Source organism: Hylobates moloch, unplaced genomic scaffold (genome assembly GCF_009828535.3).
Source record: "Hylobates moloch isolate HMO894 unplaced genomic scaffold, HMol_V3 SCAFFOLD_15, whole genome shotgun sequence".
NCBI classification, from domain to species: domain Eukaryota; kingdom Metazoa; phylum Chordata; class Mammalia; order Primates; family Hylobatidae; genus Hylobates; species Hylobates moloch.
The window spans coordinates 61143144-61162911 of record NW_026652290.1 but is presented as its reverse complement, the minus strand read 5'-3'; the positions used below and the strand labels follow the sequence as shown (position 1 = coordinate 61162911).

Here is a 19768-nt window from a genome sequence, read left to right as displayed (position 1 = left end):
ATTTATATTTCAAAACCACTAAATGCCACAGAAGTTTATGCTAGTGTTAGGAGTAACACTAGCATAGTGTTGTTATGTTAGGAGTAAGTAAGAATCTAAGCTTATTACTAGAAAAATAGTGGAGTTTTTTTAATAGTCTTGTTTTTTCCCCAAACCTATGATGGCAGAAGGCATTTTCTATTTTTTCATCCTCACGCTTAACACACTGTCCTCATCTAATAGGCAATATTGTATTAATATCTCCAGGCCTAATGTAGTACTCCATGGATGCACAAATATTTGTTGGTTGGATTTATTTAAAATTACTACTTTGGGAGGCCAGGGCAGGAGGATTGCTTGAAGCCAGGAGTTCAAGGCTAGCCGGGGCAACAAAACAAGACCCCATCTCTACAAAAAATTTTAAAAATTAGCTGAGTGCAGTGGTGGATTCCTGTAATCCCATCTACTCAGGAAAGTAAGGCAAGAGGATCACCTAGGATCACGCCACTGCACTCCAGCCTAGGCAACAGAGCGAGACCGTCTCCTTTTTAAAAAATTAAAAATTACCTATATCATCATATGATGTAGAAAAGAAAAAGCAAGTGAGTAAAACTACTTTTAAGACTACTATTAATCAGAAGCATAAAAACAAAATTTCCTATAGAGAACAAAATTTTGCATAAAGTAAGTATGAATTGTACCAGTTGTTATTTTCTTTCAGTTCCAAACACTCCCTTCTATATTCTCGTGACATTAGGACTGGAATTTGGCAAGCCACATTTCTTTACCAGCTGCTCCTTGTTAAAAATGTGCTAATAGGCCAGGCGCAGTGGGTCATGCTTGTAATCCCAGTACTTTGGGAGGCCGAGGCAGGCAGATCATTTGAGGTCAGGAGTTCAAGACTAGCCTGGCCTACATGGTGAAACCCTGTCACTACTAAAAATACAAAAATTAGTCGGGCATGGTGGCGCATGCCTGTAATCTCAGCTACTCGGGAGGCTGAGGCAGGAGAATCACTTGAACCTGGGAGGTTGCAGTGAGCCGAGATCATGCCACTGCACTGCAGACTGGGTGACAGCAAGACTCCATTTCAAAAAAAAAAAAAAATATATATATACACACACACACACACACACACACACACACACACTAATAAAGGGTACTGGAGGGGGACTGGATGGCGGAAGAGAAAGAAAACATGCTCTTACTCCTTCCTGTTGGTTTCCTCTATCATTACCTTCTATCCACTTTATATAAGCCAGAAAAGAAAAAAACAAATGAATCGAACATATCTTTAGAAGAGCAATTAAGGCCGGGCGCGGTGGCTCACGCTTGTAATCCCAGCACTTTGGGAGGCCGAGGCGGGCGGATCACGAGGTCAGGAGATCGAGACCACGGTAAAACCCCGTCTCTACTAAAAATACAAAAAAAAAATTAGCCGGGCGTGGTGGCGGGCGCCTGTAGTCCCAGCTACTCGGAGAGGCTGAGGCAGGAGAATGGCGTGAACCCGGGAGGCGGAGCTTGCAGCGAGCAGAGATCGCGCCACTGCACTCCAGCCTGGGTGAGAGAGCAAGACTCCGTCTCAGAAAAAAAAAAAAAAAAAAAAAAAAAAAAGAGCAATTAGTTGGAAGCATGTGGAAGCATGAAAACTAATTTCATGTAGAATTAAAAAGAAAATCTTGGCTGGGTGCAGTGACTCATGCCTGTAATCCCAATACTTTGGGAAGCTAAGGTGGGAGGATCGCAGACCAGCCTGAGCAATGTAGTGAGACCCCATCTCTACTAAAAATAAAAAATTAGCCAGGCATGGTGGTGCACACCTGTAGTCCCAACTACTTGGGAGGCCGAGGTGGGAGGGTCGCTTGAGCCCGGGAGGTCAAGGTTGCAGTGAGCCATTTCATGCCACCGCACTTTAGTCTGGGTGACAGAGCAAGATTGTCTTTTAAAAAAAAGAAAGAAAATGTTGAAGAAAGTATGTATATATGAAAGTTATTGGAGAGATCTAGATTACTTGTAGAAACAAGTAATTTTTCACCAACTGTGCCTTTGAAGCATGGATTTTGGTTTGAATATTCACATTGTGAAACTGATTATCTCTTTATGCCATTTTTTTAATGCTCTTCACTTCTATCACCTTTACCAAGAGAACAAAGCATTTTGTTGCTCCTTCTCTTAATGGAGTCCAGGCCCAGGAAATTGTGTCTTTAAGCAGCATGATAATATGTGAAAAGCCTATGCCTTTCCTAAGCATTTTTACTAGTACTTGAGGAAATGATACATGGGTGCATTACAGGGCCAAAGACATTACATTTTAAGCCAATAAATTTACATTAAGAAGCTTTCCACCAGGCGCGGTGGCTCACGCTTGTAATCCCAGCACTTTGGGAGGCCGAGGTGGGCGGATCACGAGGTCGGGAGATTGAGACCACGGTGAAACCTCGTCTCTACTAAAAATACAAAAAAATTAGCCGGGCGTGGTGGCGGGCGCCTGTAGTCCCAGCTACTCGGAGAGGCTGAGGCAGGAGAATGGCGTAAACCCGGGAGGCGGAGCTTGCAGTGAGCCGAGATTGCGCCACTGCACTCCAGCCTGGGCGACAGAGCAAGACTCCGTCTCAAAAAAAAAAAAACCCCTATAATTCCACTGCCAGTTAAGTCATAATTTAAATAAAAGTTATATGTACATTAGAAAATCAATGAAATGGTGTTAAATGAAAACCAAGTTTTTGTTTATCCTTACAGGAAAAAAAAATACACATATTTATTTTGAGAATTAAAAAAAAAAAAGGAATACATAGTGAAAAGAAATGTTCTTTACTCACCTGACTCCCACCCATTTAAGCCTCGTTTTTGTCCCATGGCCTATAGCTCAGAAATATTCAATGCATAACCGAAGTATGTATGTAAATATATGTGTGTGCATGTAATCATCCCCTTTTGTACATAAATTATAACACACTGTTCTGCACTCTGTGTTTTTCCTTTAGTAATACATCTTAAAGCTCTATAGATACTTAGCATCAGGCACAGTGGCTCATGGCTGTAATCCCAGCACTTTGGGGGGCCCAGGCAGGCAGATCGCTTTGAACTCAGGAGTTCGAGACCAACCTGGGCAACATGGCAAGACCCCGTCTTACAAAAACAAAATAAAACAATTAGCCCAGCTTGGTGGCTCACACCTGTGGTTCCAGCTACTTGGGAGGCTGAGGTGGGAGGATTGCTTGAGCCCCAGAAGCAGAGGTTGCAGAGAACTGAGATCATGCCACAGCACTCCAGCTTGGGTGACAGTGCAAGACCCTGTCTCAAAAAAAACCATAAAAGCTATATAGATACCTGCAGAGCCACCCCATTCATTTTTAAAGTTATGCAGTACTCCATTGAATGGATATACCAAACTTTATTTAGCCAGTCTCCTATTGATGGACTTTTAGATTCTTTTCAATCTTTTACTACTATAAAGATGCTGGACTATTTTTGTAAGTTGGTTATTTCATACATGTGAAGTGTATCTGCAGGATAAATTCCTAAAACACAGCAGATTTTTTTGTTTAAACACTGTTGAATCTAGTTTGTTATGAAAGCAGCAGCCTTCTGGATTCGATATTATATGTACATTTAATACCATTTTAACTGTCCTTTCTAATCCCCCACTTTTTTTTTTAACAATACCTTGATTAAACCAGCCACAATATTTCTCAAGAAATGTTGACCAGGGGAAAAATCTATTAGAAAGTACCTTTCTGGTATGTAAGCTTAAGAATTTGACTACGGCTTTTTCCGCGCTACCTGTAGAGGGACCCATACGGCGTTGTTCTGGATTCCCGTCGTAACTTAAAGGGAAACTTTCACAATGTCCGGAGCCCTTGATGTCCTGCAAATGAAGGAGAAGGATGTCCTTAAGTTCCTTGCAGCAGGAACCCACTTAGGTAGCACCAATCTTGACTTCCACATGGAACAGTACATCTATAAAAGGAAAAGTGATGGCATCTATATCATAAATCTGAAGAGGACCTGGGAGAAGCTTCTGCTGGCAGCTCATGCTATTGTTGCCATTGAAAACCCTGCTGATGTCAGTGTTATATCCTCCAGGAATACTGGCCAGAGGGCTGTGATGAAGTTTGCTGCTGCCACTGGAGCCACTCCAATTGCTGGCCGCTTCACTCCTGGAACCTTCACTAACCAGATCCAGGCAGCCTTCCGGGAGCCACAGCTTCTTGTGGTTACTGACCCCAGGGCTGACCACCAGCCTCTCGTGGAGGCATCTTATGTTAACCTACCTACCATCGCGCTGTGTAACACAGATTCTCCTCTGCGCTATGTGGACATTGCCATCCTATGCAAACAACAAGGGAGCTCACTCAGTGGGTTTGATGTGGTGGATGCTGGCTCGGGAAGTTCTGCGCATGCGTGGCACCATTTCCCGTGAACACCCATGGGAGTTCATGCCTGATCTCTACTTCTACAGAGATCGTGAAGAGATTGAAAAAGAAGAGCAGGCTGCTGCTGAAAAGGCAGTGACCAAGGAGAAATTTCAGGGTGAATGGACTGCTCCAGCTCCTGAGTTCACTGCTACTCAGCCTGAGGTTGCAGGCTGGTCTGAAGGTGTACAGGTGCCCTCTGTGCCTATGCAACAGTTCCCTACTGAAGACTGGAGCGCTCAGCCTGCCACGGAAGACTGGTCTGCAGCTCCCACTGCTCAGGCCACTGAATGGGTAGGAGCAACCACTGACTGGTCTTAAGCTGTTCTTGCATAGGCTCTTAAGCAACATAGAAAAATGGTCAATGGAAAATAAACATCAGTTACTAAAAGTTAAAAAAAAAAAAGAATTTGACTACGAAAAACAAAAAGCAACAAAAATAGGTTCCTAGTTGTCTTTGTGAAATTGGTGTGAGAACTCATCATCTTTATGATCTTTATGGCTTTAAACAAACCTCAAAACAAGAAACATGTCTGTTTTGATTTCTGAATATTGGTGGGTTCTTAGACAAACTAAAATAGTTACTGACTCAGTAGAAATATATACGCTTTCATTCCAGTAGTGTCACCTAATTGGTATCATCCAGCACAATATAGTGACAGTTCAATACACACTGTTGAATAAACGGGTTCTTGTCAATTTGCCCTCTCACTCTGCTGGGAATAGACTTGTATTCTAAATCAAACTCATAGCCTGACCTGGGTAGCACAATTGAGTAAAGCACTTTTAAGCAGAATAGACATCTTTAAAACCATCCAGTTTTCTCATGTCCTTACCACCATCACCCTGGTCCAAGCCATCATTATTTCTTCATAAAAGACTTCTGCAATAACAATAGGAATGGCAGCTCAGTTTGGAGTCTATACCTCCCCTCTCTCCCTAGTCCAATCCAGACTTGCACCAGAGTTACTGATTAACAACGACATTTTACTTCGTGTTTTCTGAAGAATAGACCAACTCATGGGCTTGGAAGTCAGACAAGCTTGGATTCCAGCTCTGACTCTTTTTAGGTGTCCTTAAACAACCTTTCTACGTTTTGACTCCCTCAGATACAAAATGGGGATATTAATAGTATATCCTTTAAAATGTTTTTGTGAGGATTATTTAAATGGAAAGCACATGGTAAGGGCTCAGTTTACTTATTGGGTTTGTAGGGGATCAAAATACGCCACCCCAAAATATGCCACTTTAGCATAAGAAGTATTTTGAGCTGAAGTCATTTCAGATTCAACAGATACAGAAGCAGCCTTCCCAGCGCCTCCCTTGTCTGACTAAAAGCAGAAACTTCTGAAAATGAGGACTGCCATAAATCCTCTCTCCTAGGGAAGTTTCATGACCATGAAGACGACAGAAAGTTGGCACTGACATGGACATATGAAAACAAATCTTATTCCTTTAGTTTCCCCCATACACTTACCTTTCCACAGTTTACCACCCTTGAAAGCTTAAAACCTTTTCCTTTGTCTCGTCACATCTAAGTGGGCTGGTTTTTTGTGAAAATGCTATATAAACTCAAATTCTAACCATCGTTTTTAGTTACTCATCACTGAGTTTCTCCCCCATGTATGTGTACTACATGTGTTAGTAAATTCTGTTTTTCTTTTGTTAATCTGTCTTTTGTCAGTTAGATTTCCAGGGCCCAAGATGGAGGCTAGGACCTAGGCAGGTAGGGGAAAAATGTTATTTTTTTCTCCCCATAGGTTTTTTCCTTTTCTTTTCCTTTCTTTCTTTTTTTTTTTTCTTCTTCTTAGCATCACTTCAAAGTCTATTATAATGTGGCCTCAAGTGACATCTTCCAGCCCCGTCTTTGACTATTATTCCCTGTACCTTACATACCTTCCATGCTGGCCATGTTAAAGTACTTGGACAGTTAGTCATGTGCATGGCTCCATGCCTTTGTTTGGCTGTTCTCTTTGCTTAGAGTGCTCTTCTCTGCTTCTCTAGACTGCCTTACACATAGGTAGTCAACATGTGCATATTGATTAAGGGGGGGGAAAAATCCCAAGAACCTTTGTCCCACTGTCTTAAGACTAGACCTTCAGTAGTAGACCCTAAAATGAGGTTTTTGAGGATTCAAGTGCATGTGATTTACTAAGGCGGTGCTCCCAGGAGAAATCTCTAAGGAAGAAGAGCAGGAGCAGGGAAAAGGAGGAAGCCAAGCAATGCTGCATCTAGCCAAGGATGGCTCCAGCCTGATGAAATCAGGGAACTTCTGTTCTTAGGCAAGGAGCCTGGGGCTTTTATTTCACGCTCCCAAACCTCCCAATCATGGGATGGGGGTGGGGAATGTAATTCCCAGCCATTGCCTGCTCTCTATGCTGCCAGCAAAGCAGGCTGTAGCAGTACAGGCACAGTCCTCCAAAAAGAACCCCAGATGCTAGCTGTTAGAAGCAAAGGAAAGTCCAAGGGAATGGGAGCATGGGTGCTAAAAGGGATCTGGGCAGAAGCACCAACATTATTCACCATTTCCACTGTTGGAGTGTAGAGAACAATACCCCAAAGTATGATGCTTTGTCATGCTGAACACTTCTGAATTAAAGGAACTTGGAAAGGCTAAGAACCGAGGAGTTTCTAGCCTTCTCTTATTTCTACCCCAAACCCCAAGCACAGGGAGAGGTTGTCTCTGGAATTTCCCTTGTCTGACTGAGGAAAACTTCTTTCAAAAGAAATGCAATTGTCTTAAGACACCCTCCCTAGGAATAACTAGGCAAGAGTAACCACTGGAGAAAAGACTAAATATCATCACCATGCTCAGACAGACTTTTTATTCATTTTTCTGAGAGCAGCTCCAAGAGATTACCTGGGAGAATTTATTTACATAATGTAAGAACCTTCGTTCACAGGGAAGTTCTGCCCCTCACTATCCCACCACCTCCCCTAGTGCTCAGAATGAAGTTTTGTTCCAGAACAATGTCTGTTCTCTGGGCTCATTCAATTATCCTGAAAATCATTTACTACTGCTCAAAATTGCCTACATCCCCCATTCCCTCTCCCCTATGAAGAAGATTTTTAAACCTCAACCATCTGACCCTTCTTTGAGTTTCATATTTTGTATGGCTTCTGTACACACTTGCATGTTAATAAATTTGTATGCCTCTTTCTCCTGTTAATCTCTCTACTGTCAGTTCATTTCAGCAAACCTTCAGAAGGCAAATGGCAAACTTTTCCTCCACTCCTATGTCTACCCACTTAGTCTTACTCCTAATGAAGCCTAGATGAACTCTATCATTTTATACTTAAACGGAGATGGCACTGTTAGGGCTCAGAACACAACAGCCCAAAGTATGATGTCTTTGGTATGCTGAGTACTTTGAAATGAAAGAGACTGGAAGAACCACAGAAGCAAAGTCTCTCTCTGACCTTCTCTCATCCTCTTGTCTCCCATGCCTTTTCCTCCCCGAAAGCAGGCCTATAAACTAGTATTCCTCATCCCCAAGGTGAGTCACAGCATCTAAAACTCCTGTTCCCCAAAACAAGTCATAAAACCTAGAAAGACCTCTTTCTCCCTTTTCACTTGAAGAACCTCATTCCATAGGGACTCTGCCCCATACTGGAGGATGAAATGCTTCCCAGAGAGGCATTTCAAGAATCTGAACAGACAGGCCTTGCTGGGTTTCTCCCCTCAGTTGATTACCACTAGGTCATACCCTGTATCCAATCACATTTCTACACAACTGTCTATTCTTCATTGAACCTAAGCATAAAAACAGACAATTTTCCCTACGTTTTGGGATTTTCATTCTGAAGCCTCCCATATCACATAAAACTTTGATAAAATAAGTTTGTTATGCTTTTCTCTAGTTAACCTGTTTTTGTTATAGTGAGAGAGGAGGTAGAAAGAAACTAGCTAGGCAGACAGTCAGGGCAAAGAGTTCTGGGCAGAACTTCCCTTCTAACAAAAAGCAGCCCAAAAAATCACTTCCCTTTTAACAAAGAGCAGCCTGGAAGATCAGGCTGCAAACATAGATAAGGAAGCAGCTATGACACAGAGGTAGAGCTTCCTGGGTAATTGGCAAGTTTCATCTACATACGGTGGGTCCCAGTAAACACAATGGGCCTTAGTGAGCACATTCCTTTCCTTTTTTCGACATGCTCATGGGGAGATGCCTGCAGCTGCACCAACAGAAAGGAGTACCTGGGGCCAGGTATGTCCACCATGAGGGCTCCACCTCCCGTTTTTTAGCACATGCACAGTAGGAAAGAAATAAGCAATGCAAAGAAGCTCAGGCCAAGGAGCCGTCTGCATAATAAAAGGTAGGGGCGGGGGCTGCCAGAGATTCGTGCTCTATGCAGATGGCACACCTGGTTCTAACCTGTTTTTCATGCCCTAGGTAAATAAGATACCCTGTCCCCACTAACTCATTTATAAAAACCCTTGCATTTCCCTGCAGAATGGCAACCCTTTTGGGGACCCCACTCTGCAGCAGAGAGCTGTTTCTTTTGCCTATTAAACTTCTGCTCTAACCTCACCCTTGGTGTGTTTGTGTCCTTGATTTCCTTGGCCACGAGACCAAGAACTTCAGGTGCCACCCCAGGCAATGAGGCCATTTCAAGAGGGGTGTCAGCCACAACCCTTAGGATTACACCTGGGTTCTGCACATGATTTATGTGTGCATGATTTTCTACTCATGCTTCTTCTCTTACTTTGTGGCCCTGAGAATAAGCTTTCTTGTTTCACCATAGAGCTAAATTCATAGCACTACTTATTCTGGCTGGAAGTTACCTTGGTAATAATAATATTCTCAGGCTTGAGCTGGGGCATTTCCAGAATAAAGCCGCTCAGAGTTAATGTTCTCCTGTTCATTTATTTTTTCAACAGAGAGATTAGTCTGTGCATGGCATTGTGCTAATTCCAGGTACATTGATGAATTCTATCTTTATGGAACATACTATAAATAACACACATATATTACAATAAATTCTTTGCAGGAAATAGTGCAATGTTAAGAAACTTACAGAGGTGAGAATCTACTTAGATAGGGATGGTTCTCTAAATCTTTCTGAGGCATTGATATTTAAGGCCAAGATCTGAAGAATAAGAAGGGAGAGGGGGAGTTCCTTCCTTACCTCACAAAGGGAATTATAAATGGAAAAGCCTTGAGCCTGGAAAAAACTCCTTCTGTTTTAGGAAAGAAAAGATCTGTTTAGGCCTGAAACAAACTGGGGGGAATTAAGGGAGGAAGGGTAAAGGGGCTGAAAATGGAATTGGAGAGGTAAGTAGGAGCGAGTCCATGCTAGACCCTCACCTTAGCCTAATAGGCTAGATTTCTTTTTAACATGCAAAAGTAAGTCTAATGTGCACATTTGAATCTTTTATATATCCTTTACTCTATAGCATAAAATAAGAAATATAAAACAAAAATAGAAATAAGTTTAAGGTTCTAGTGGCTTTAGTATTGCCAATAATGTTGATTAGTGGACAACTTCGCTTATGTGGAAAGGGACCATATTACTCCCTTCCTCCTATATTAGAATGCAAATAAATAGCATTATTTAAACATAGCAACCCACGTGGAGAAGAAAAAAAATCATTATTTTAAAAAGTATATGCAAATAAGGATATTAGTGATAATGTGAAAAGGACTAAATAAAATTACAATCCATAGAAGGATTTTAAAGCTGGAAGAAACTTTGAGATTATCCAGCAAAATGCTTTTTTTTTTAATTGAAGTAATGACAAGGATATTTAAGGTTTAAGAATTTTTTGTTTGTAAAAACAAAATGCCTTTCTCTAACATCCCCAAAAGTAAAAATAAAGCTGGAGTAAGTGGAAAAACAAATTTAGAAAGGGATGCAAACCGGGAGCTTTTGCCTTTTCTCTGATCTGGCAGTAGGTCTTCTGGGGCAGAACTGAGCACTTGTAATTAGCACCTCACCACAGGAAAAATTTGTAATAACTCTCAAGAAAGCCATTCAAGACACAGAATAAATTCTGCATTGGCCATGCTCTTGCAACCATAAGAGATAATTAACCATGTTTTAATGTATTTGTTGGAGTGATAATGTAGACCAGCTGCCTTTCAATTCAGCTATGAAATTGAAAATAAGGATTTTCAAAATTATCTTGAACTTAGAGATGGGTTGAAAGTAAGATTAAAATGATTACATTGTACTTTCAAATGAAATTATAACCTCATATCTTCCTTATTTCATACGTATTTGGGAGGAAAAAATGCTTTCTTTTACCCTTCTAGGTTCTGTGGCTGGTCTAAGAATTAAACTGACATAGATTAATAGGAGAAAAATAATTACATATGTACACATAGGAGTCCCACAGAAATATGAAACAAAGCAGCCAGGTGATTGAGACTTTCATATTGTCTGGAGTTACAGAAAGGAATAGGGGTTTGGAGCTGCTCAGGGTGGTGGAGGCAAATTGTGGGAAGGCTAGATAGACGAGGAAATGTATAGTGAATAAAAGTTGCTTGCCTTGTTATACAGATAAGAGAGTCTCTCAGGTGATAAAAGTTGTCTTCAAGGATGGCCATCTTCCTGGAACAAATACCTTTACTAATGAAAATTTCCTTTATAAATGTAAATTTCCTTTATATAAGGGGAAACTTATACTTTATTTTAGGCAGTTGAGATAAAGAGTTGGTTCTCAATTTCTTTTAGCTCAACATAATCAGCATGCCAAAGCAACATATTTTACAGTGGCATGTTCTGAACCCCTTCATATGCATATATGTACACATTTGTTTTCAACCCAGATCAGGAAAATACAAACAATTATCTTGAAACCACACTGCTTTTAGGCAAGACAACATGAAAATAAAAAAGAAAATGGTTTTTAAAAATTGTTTATCTGTACTGTTTGTTTTCTCTTATGTTTTTTTTCCATTGATATAAAAATGCATTTTGCATTTCAATTACTAAATCCTTGAGGATTAAGACAGATTTAAATGAAAGAGGGGCTTATGTAAATATACCACCTTTGAGGCAGAAATGAGAACAATTTTCTTTTCTGCTCAAATATCAACGCCCTGTTGAGAAGAAGATTCCCCAAAATGCTCAAGCAAGTGCTTAGAATGAAAACTCAGCCAGCACAGAGTGGAATGAAGAACTGGGAAAGCTGTATCTGGAAGGTTTTATTTCCTTGGGGGAAACTGCACCTTTGAACTTAATAGCTTAAGGGGAAGTACAATCAGCAACTAAGGTAGAAATGGACTTCATTGCTTTCCTTCAACACACAGAGTACATTTGAGTCTGATCACCAATTTATTATTAAGAATTTAATTGCCCAGGTGTTAAGCATTCTCTTTTTCTTTCCTGAATTCATTTACTGCAATTGTGAAATGATCAGTGATTATCCCCTATGTTCCTCCCTTAGATACTGATACCACCACACTGGAACAATTTCTTCTTCAACACTCTTGGGCTCTAGTTGACAAGTCTGCATGCCCTTCGTTCACTTTTTGAAGCATGGGTACTGTGGTCCTTTTAAAATGTGTTACTTTGGATAGAAGGATAGAAGTGGGATAGTAATTTTTTTTTTTTTTTTTTTTTTTTTGAGACGGAGTTTTGCTTTTGTTGCCCAGGCTGGAGTGCAATGGCGCGATCTCGGCTCACGGCAACCTCTGCCTCCCAGGTTCAAGCAGTTCTCCTGCCTCAGCTCCTGAGCAGCTGGGATTACAGGCATGAGCCACCTCGCCTAGCTAATTTTGTATTTTTAGTAGAGACAGGGTTTCTCCATGTTGGTCAGGCTGGTCTCAAACTGCCGACCTCAAGTGATCCACCCGCCTCACCCTCCCAAAGTGCTGGGATTACAGGCATGAGCCACTGCACCCAACCTGGATAATCATTTTTTGTTTTAAATGGGTTGTAAATTGTATGGTGTGAAGAGGATCTATGTCATCCTGATCCATGTTAAAATGTAAAATTAAACAGATCCACTATCAGGTCTCCCAGGAGGACTTTATTCTGTCATCTTCTTTGTTTCTTGACCACCACTCCCTTCCTCCAATCCATGTTAGTTGGCTGGCTATTTAGGGAGCACGAAAAAATAGTGAAGGGCAGAGAAGAGTTTTAAACTGGTATCAGTATGTTGGGTCATGGGTAACAGATCATCAGAGAAAATTATCCAGCTTCCTTTTAAAAGATTTTAACGGAAGGGATTTCAAGACTTGGAATACCCAACCTTCTTTACCTTCATGTATCCACATCCCTCCTACCCTTGATGACTTGATTCAATTATCATCTTCTCTATAAAGATCAGTCTAAAATGAGCCTCCCTCTTCAAAGCTTTCATAGACTTTTGGCACAGCTAACTCATGTGGCCACGGTCATGCACTTCCTTGCAGCATTGCCTCCCTTTGAACTTAACTGCTGTCATTATTTACTCTTCCTCAGTCTATGTCCTATTTTACTAGATTGTAAGCATCTGAAACCAGGATCTACATCTTCTATTCTTTAACAGTGCCTGGCACCATGCTTTGTATCTAGGGAGATCTTTCAATAATTATTATTGATTTCAAATACTAGCACCATGCAACTGGTTCACATAAAAATACAAGGATTAGGAAGTGGCTGTCAAGATGGCCAAACAGGAACAGCTCTGGTCTGCAGCTCCCAGCCAGATCCATCAGAAGGTGGGTGATTTTTGCATTTCCAGCTAAGGTACCCGGCTCATCTCATTGGGACTGATTAGACAGTGGCAGTGGGTGCGGCCCATGGAGGGCGAGCCGAAGCAGAGTGGGGCATTGCTTCACCTTGGAAGCGCAAGGGGTCGGGGAACTCCCTCCCTAAGCAAAGGGAAGCCATGAGGGACTGTGCCATGAAAAATGGTGCATTCTGGCCCAGATACTACGCTTTTCCCACAGGCTTTGCAACTCGCAGACCAGGAGACTCCCTCAGGTGCCTACACCACCAGGGCCCTAGGTTTCAAACACAAAACTGGGTGGCCATTTGGGCAGACACCGAGCTAGCTGCAGGAGTTTTTTTTTCCTACCCCAGTGGCACCTGGAACACCGGTGTGACAGAAGCATTCACAACCTAACCTCTGCAGTGGGCTAAGGGTTAGTCCCCTGGAAAGGGGGCTAAAGCCAGGGAGCCAACTGGTCTAGCTCAGCGGATCCCACCCCAACAGAGCCCAGCAAGCTAAGACTCATTGGCTTGAAATTCTCACTGCCAGCACAGCAGTCTGAAGTCTACCTGGGATGCTCAAGCTTGGTAGGGGGAGGGGCATCCACTATTACTGAGACTTGAGTAGACAGTTTTCCCTTCACAGTGTAAACAAAGCCTTTGTAGGGGGAGGGGCATCCGCTATTACTGAGACTTGAGTAGACAGTTTTCCCTTCACAGTGTAAACAAAGCCTTTTGGAAGTTCAAACTGAGCAGAGCCCATTGCAGCTTGGCAAAGCCACTGTAACCAGACTGCCTTTCTAGATTCCTCCCCTCTGGATAGGACATCCCTGAAAGAAAGGCAGATGCCCCACTCAGGGGCTTACAGATAAAACTCCCATCTCCCTGGGACAGAGCACCTGGGGGAAGGGGTGGGTGTGGGCACAGCTTCAGCAGATTTAAACGTTCCTGTCTGCCAGCTCTGAAGAGAGCAGCAGATCTCCCAGCACAGTGCTTGAGCTCTGCTAAGGGACAGACTGTCTCCTCAAGTGGGTGCCTGAACCCCTTGCCTCCTGACTGGGAGACACCTCCCAGCAGGGGTCAACAGACACCTCATAAAGGAGAGCTCTGGCTGGCACCTGGCAGGTGTCCCTCTGGGACAAAGCTTCCAGAGGCAGGAATAGGCAGCAATCTTTGCTGTTCTGCAGCCACTAATGGTGATACTCAGGCAAACAGACTCTGCAGTGGACCTCCAGCAAACTCCAGCAGACCTGCAGCAGAGGGGCTGACTGTTAGAAGGAAAACTAACAAACAGAAAACAATAGCATCAACATCAACAAAAAGGACACCTACACTAAAACCCCATCCAAAGGTCACCAACATCAAAGACCAAAGGTAGATAAATCCACAAAGATGAGGAAAAACCAGCACAGAAAGGCTGAAAATTCCAGAAACCAGAACATCTCTTTTCTTCCAAAGGATCACAACTCCTCACCAGCAAGGGAACACAACTGGATGGAAAATGAGTTTGACAAATCAACTGATGTAGACTTCAGAAGGTTGGTAATAACAAACTCCTCTGAGCTAAAGGAGCACATTCTAACCCAATGCAAGAAAGCCAAGAACCTTGAAAAAAGGTTAGAGGAATTGCTAACTAGAATAACCGGTTTAGAGAAGAACATAAATGACATGATGGAGCTGAAAAACAGCACAAGAACTTTGTGAAGCATACACAAGTATCAACAGCCGAATTGATCAAGTGGAAGAAAGGATATCAGAGATTGAAGATCAACTTAATGAAATAAAATGTGAAGACAAGATTAGAGAAAAAAGAATGAAAAGTAATGAACAAAGCCTCCAAGAAATACGGGACTACGTAAAACAACTAAACTTACGTCTGATTGGTGCACCTGAAAGTGATGGAGAGGATGGAAACAAGTTGGAAAACACTCTGCAGGATATTATCCAGGAGAACTTCCCCAACCTAGCAAGACAGGCCAACATTCAAATTCAGGAAATACAGAGAACACCACTAAGATACTCCTCAAGAGGAGCAACCCCAAGACACATAATCATCAGATTCACCAAGGTTGAAATGAAGGAAAAAATGTTAAGGGCAGCCAGAAGGAAAGGTCGGGTTACCCAAAAGGGAAGCCCATCAGACTACCAGTGGATCTGCTTGCAGAAACTCTACAAGCCAGAAGAGGGTGGGGGCCAATATTCAACATTCTTAAAGAAAAGAATTTTCAGCCCAGAATCTCATATCCAGTCAAACTAAGCTTCATAAGTGAAAAAGAAATAACATCTTTCACAGACAAGCAAATGCTGAGAGATTTTTTCACCACCAGGCCTGCCTTACAAGAGCTCCTGAAGGAAGCACTAAATATGGAAAGGAAAAACTGGTACCTGCCACTGCAAAAACATACCAAATTGTAAAGACCGTCAACGCTATGAAGAAACTGCATCAATGGGCAAAATAACCAGCTAGCATCATAATGACAGGATCAAATTCACACATAGCAGTATTAAACTTAAATGTAAATGGACTAAATGCCCCAATTAAAAGACACAGACTGACAAATTGGATAAAGAGTCAAGAACTGTCAGTGTGCTGTATTCAGGAGACCCACCTCACATGCAAAGACACATACAGGCACAAAATAAAGGGACGGAGGAATATTTACCAAGCAAATGGAAAGCAGAAAAAAAAAAAGCAGGGGTTGCATTCCTAGTCTCTGTAAAACAAACTTTAAACCAACAAAGATCAAAAAAGACAAAGAACATTACATTATTGTAAAGGGATCAACGCAACAAGAAGAGCTAACTATCCTAAATATATATGAACCCAATACAGGAGCACCCAGATTCATAAAGCAAGTTCTTAGAGACCTACAAAGAGACTTAGACTCCCACACAATAATAGTGGGAGTCTTTAACACCCCAATGTCAATATTAGGCAGATCAGCAAGACAGAAAATTAACAAGGATATTCAGGACTTGAATTCAGCTCTGGACCAAGTGGACCTAATAGACATGTTCAGAACTCTCCACCCAAAATCAACAGAATATACATTCTTCTCAGCACCGCATCGCACTTATTCTAAAATTGACCACATAATTGGAAGTAAAACACTCCTCAGCAAATGCAAAAGAATGGAAATCATAACAAACAGTCACACAAACCATCTTGGAATCAAATTAGAACTCAGGATTAAGAAACTCACTCAAAACTGCACAACTACATGGACACTAAACAACCTGCTCCTGAATGACTACTAGGTAAATAATGAAATTAAAGCAGAAATAAATAAATTCTCTGAAGCCAATGAGAACAAAGACACAATATACCAGAATCTCTGGGGCACTGCTAAAGTAGTTTTTAGAGGGAAATTTATAGCACTAAATGCCCACAGGAGAAAGCAGGAAAGATCTAAAATTGACACCCTAACATCACAATTAAAAGAACTAGAAAGGCAAGAGCAAACATATTCAAAAACTAGCAGAAGACAAGAAATAACTAAGATTAGAGCAGAACTGAAGATTAGAGCAGAAAAACCCTTCAAGGAATAATAAATCCAGGAGCTGTTTTTTTGAAAATATTAACAAAATAGATAGACCTCTAGCCAGACTAATATAGAAGAAAAGAGAGAAGAATCAAATAGACACAATAAAAAAAGATAAAGGGGAGATCACCACTGATCCCACAGAAATACAAACTACCATCAGAGAATACTATAAACATCTCTATGCAAATAAACTAGAAAATCTAGAAGAAATGGATACATTCCTGAATAGACCAATAACAAATTCTGAAATTGAGGCAGGAATTAATAGCTTACCAACCAAAAAAAGCCCAGAACCAGATGGATTCACAGCCGAATTCTAGCAAAGGTACAAAGAGGAGTTGGTACCATTCCTTCTGAAACTATTCCAAACAATAGAAAAAGAGGTACCCTTCCCTAACTCATTTTATGAGGCCAGCATCATCCTGATACCAAAACCTGGCAGAGACAACAAAAAAAGAAAATTTCATGCCAATATCCCTGATGAACATTGATGTGAAAATCCTCAAAACAATACTGGCAAACCAAATCCAGCAGCACATCAAAAAGCTTATCCACCACTATCAAGTGAGCTTCATCCCTGGGACACAAGGCTGGTTCAACATATGCAAATCAATAAACGTAATCCATCACATAAACAGAACCAATGACAAAAACCACATGAATATCTCAACAGATGCAGGAAAGGCCTTTGATAAAATGCAACACCCCTTCATGCTAAAAACTCTCAATAATCTAGGTATTGATGGAATGTATCTCAAAATAATAAGACCTATTTATGATAAACCCACAGCCAATATCATACTGAATGGGCAAAAGCTGGAAGCATTCCCTTTGAAAACAGGCACAAGACAAGGATGCCCTCTCTCACCACTCCTATTCAACATATTGGAAGTTCTGGCGAGGGCAATCAGGCAAGAGAAAGAAATAAAGGGTATTCAAATAGGAAGAGAGGAAGTCAAATTGTCTCTGTTTGAAGATAACATCATTGTATATTTAGAAAACCCCATTGTCTGAGCCCAAAATCTCCTTAAGCTGATAAGCAACTTCAGCAAAGTATCAGGATACAAAATCAATGTGAAAAAATCGCAAGCATTCTTATACACCGATAATAGACAGAGAGCCCAATCATGAGTGAACTCCCATTCACAATTGCTACAAAGAGAATAAAATGTCTAGGAATATAACTTACAAGGGATGTGAAGAGGGATGTGAAGGACCTCTTCAAGGAGAACTATAAACCATGCTCAAGGCAATAAAAGAGAACACAAACAAATGGAAAAACATTCCATCCTCATGGATGGGAGGAATCAATATCGTGAAAATGGCCATACTGCCTAAAGTAATTTATAGATTCAATGCTATCCCCATCAAGCTACCATTGACTTTCTTCACAGAATTAGAAAAAACTACTTTAAATTTCATATGGAACCAAAAAAGAGCCCGTAGAGCCAAGACAATCCTAAGCAAAAATAACAAAGCTGGAGGCACCATGCTACCTGACTTCAAACTACACTACAAGGCTACAGTAACCAAAACAGCATGGTACTGATACCAAAACAGATATATAGACCTATGGAACAGAACAGAGGCCTTAGAAATAAGGCCATACATCTACAACCATCTGATCTTTGACAAACCTGACAAAAATAGGCAAAGGGGAAAGAATTCCCTATTTAATAAATGGTGTTGGGAAAACTGGCTAGCCGTATGCAGAAAACTGAAACTGGACCCCTTCCTTATACCTTATACAAAAATTAACTCAAGATGGATTAAAGACTTAAATGTAAGACCTAAAACCATAAAAACCCTGGAAGAAAACCTAGGCAATATCATTCAGGATATAGGCATGAGCAAAGACTTCAGGACCAAAATACCAAAAGCAACGGCAACAAAAGCTAAAATTGACAAATTGGATCTAATTAAACCTAAGAGCTTCTGCATAGCAAAAGAAACTATCATTAGAGTGAACAGGCAACCTACAGAATGGGAGAAAATATTTGCAATCTATCCGTCTGACAGAGGGCTAATATTCAGAATCTACAAAAAAACTTAAACAAATTTACAAGAAAAAAACCCATTAAAAAAGGATATGAACAGACACTTCTCAAAAGAAGACATTTATGTAGCCAATAAACATATTTTAAAAAGCTCATCATCACTGGTCATTAGAGAAATGCAAATCAAAACCACAATGAGATACCATCTCATGCCATCTCAGTTAGAATGGCAATCATTAAAAAGTCAGGAAACAACAGATGCTGGAGAGGATGTGGAGAAACAGAAATGATTTTACACTGTTGATGGGAATGTAAATCAGTTCAACCGTTGTGGCAGACATTGTTGCCATTCCTCAAGGCTCTAGAACCAGAAATACAATACATCACACACTGGGGTCTGCCATGGGGTTCAAGGATAGGGGAGGGATAGCATTAGGAAAAATATCTAATGTAGATGATGGGTTGATGGGTGCGGCAAACCACCATGGCACATGTCATGCTGTGTAACAAACCTGCACGTTCTGCACATGTATCCCAGAACTTAAAACATAATTAAAAAAAAAAAAAAAAGCCCAAGAGAATAAAATATATAAATACAACAACAACAAAAAAATCCAAGGATTAGTTAAATGACACATTTGGTGACTACTTCCATTAATAAGTAATTTTTCTGCTTTAACCTTGGTTATTTTGTTTTCTAAAACATTAATCTCAAATGCTGTAATTTTTATTCTCAGTTTTCCAATAACAGGATTACTACATTTAGTTGAAAAGACAGGCTGGGTGCGGTGGCTCACGCTTGTAATCCCAGCACTTTGGGAGGCCAAGGCGGGCGGATCACGAGGTCAGGAGATCGAGACCACGGTGAAACCCCGTCTCTACTAAAAACACAAAAAATTAGCCGGGCGTGGTGGCGGGCGCCTGTAGTCCCAGCTACTCGGAGAGGCTGAGGCAGGAGAATGGCGTGAACCCGGGAGGCGGAGCTTGCAGTGAGCCGAGATCGCGCCACTGCACTCCAGCCTGGGTGACAGAGCGACACTCCATCTCAAAAAAAAAAAAGAAAAGAAAAGACAAAGCTCATGTATTGTCAACCTCCCCCAAGATTGTCATGATCTGGAGTTATAATATTCAAGGAGTATTCAACTGACGATTTTTACACCCTAGTCAGTGACTAGATTAGAGAGACACAGAG

At 41.2% G+C, this 19768-nt stretch overlaps 1 pseudogene; it reads left to right on the top strand.

Annotated features, from left to right (window-relative positions):
* The first annotated feature begins 3780 nt into the window (after positions 1-3780).
* On the top strand, positions 3781-4742 carry LOC116483798 (small ribosomal subunit protein uS2-like; annotated as a pseudogene).
* The last annotated feature ends 15026 nt before the right edge of the window (positions 4743-19768 follow it).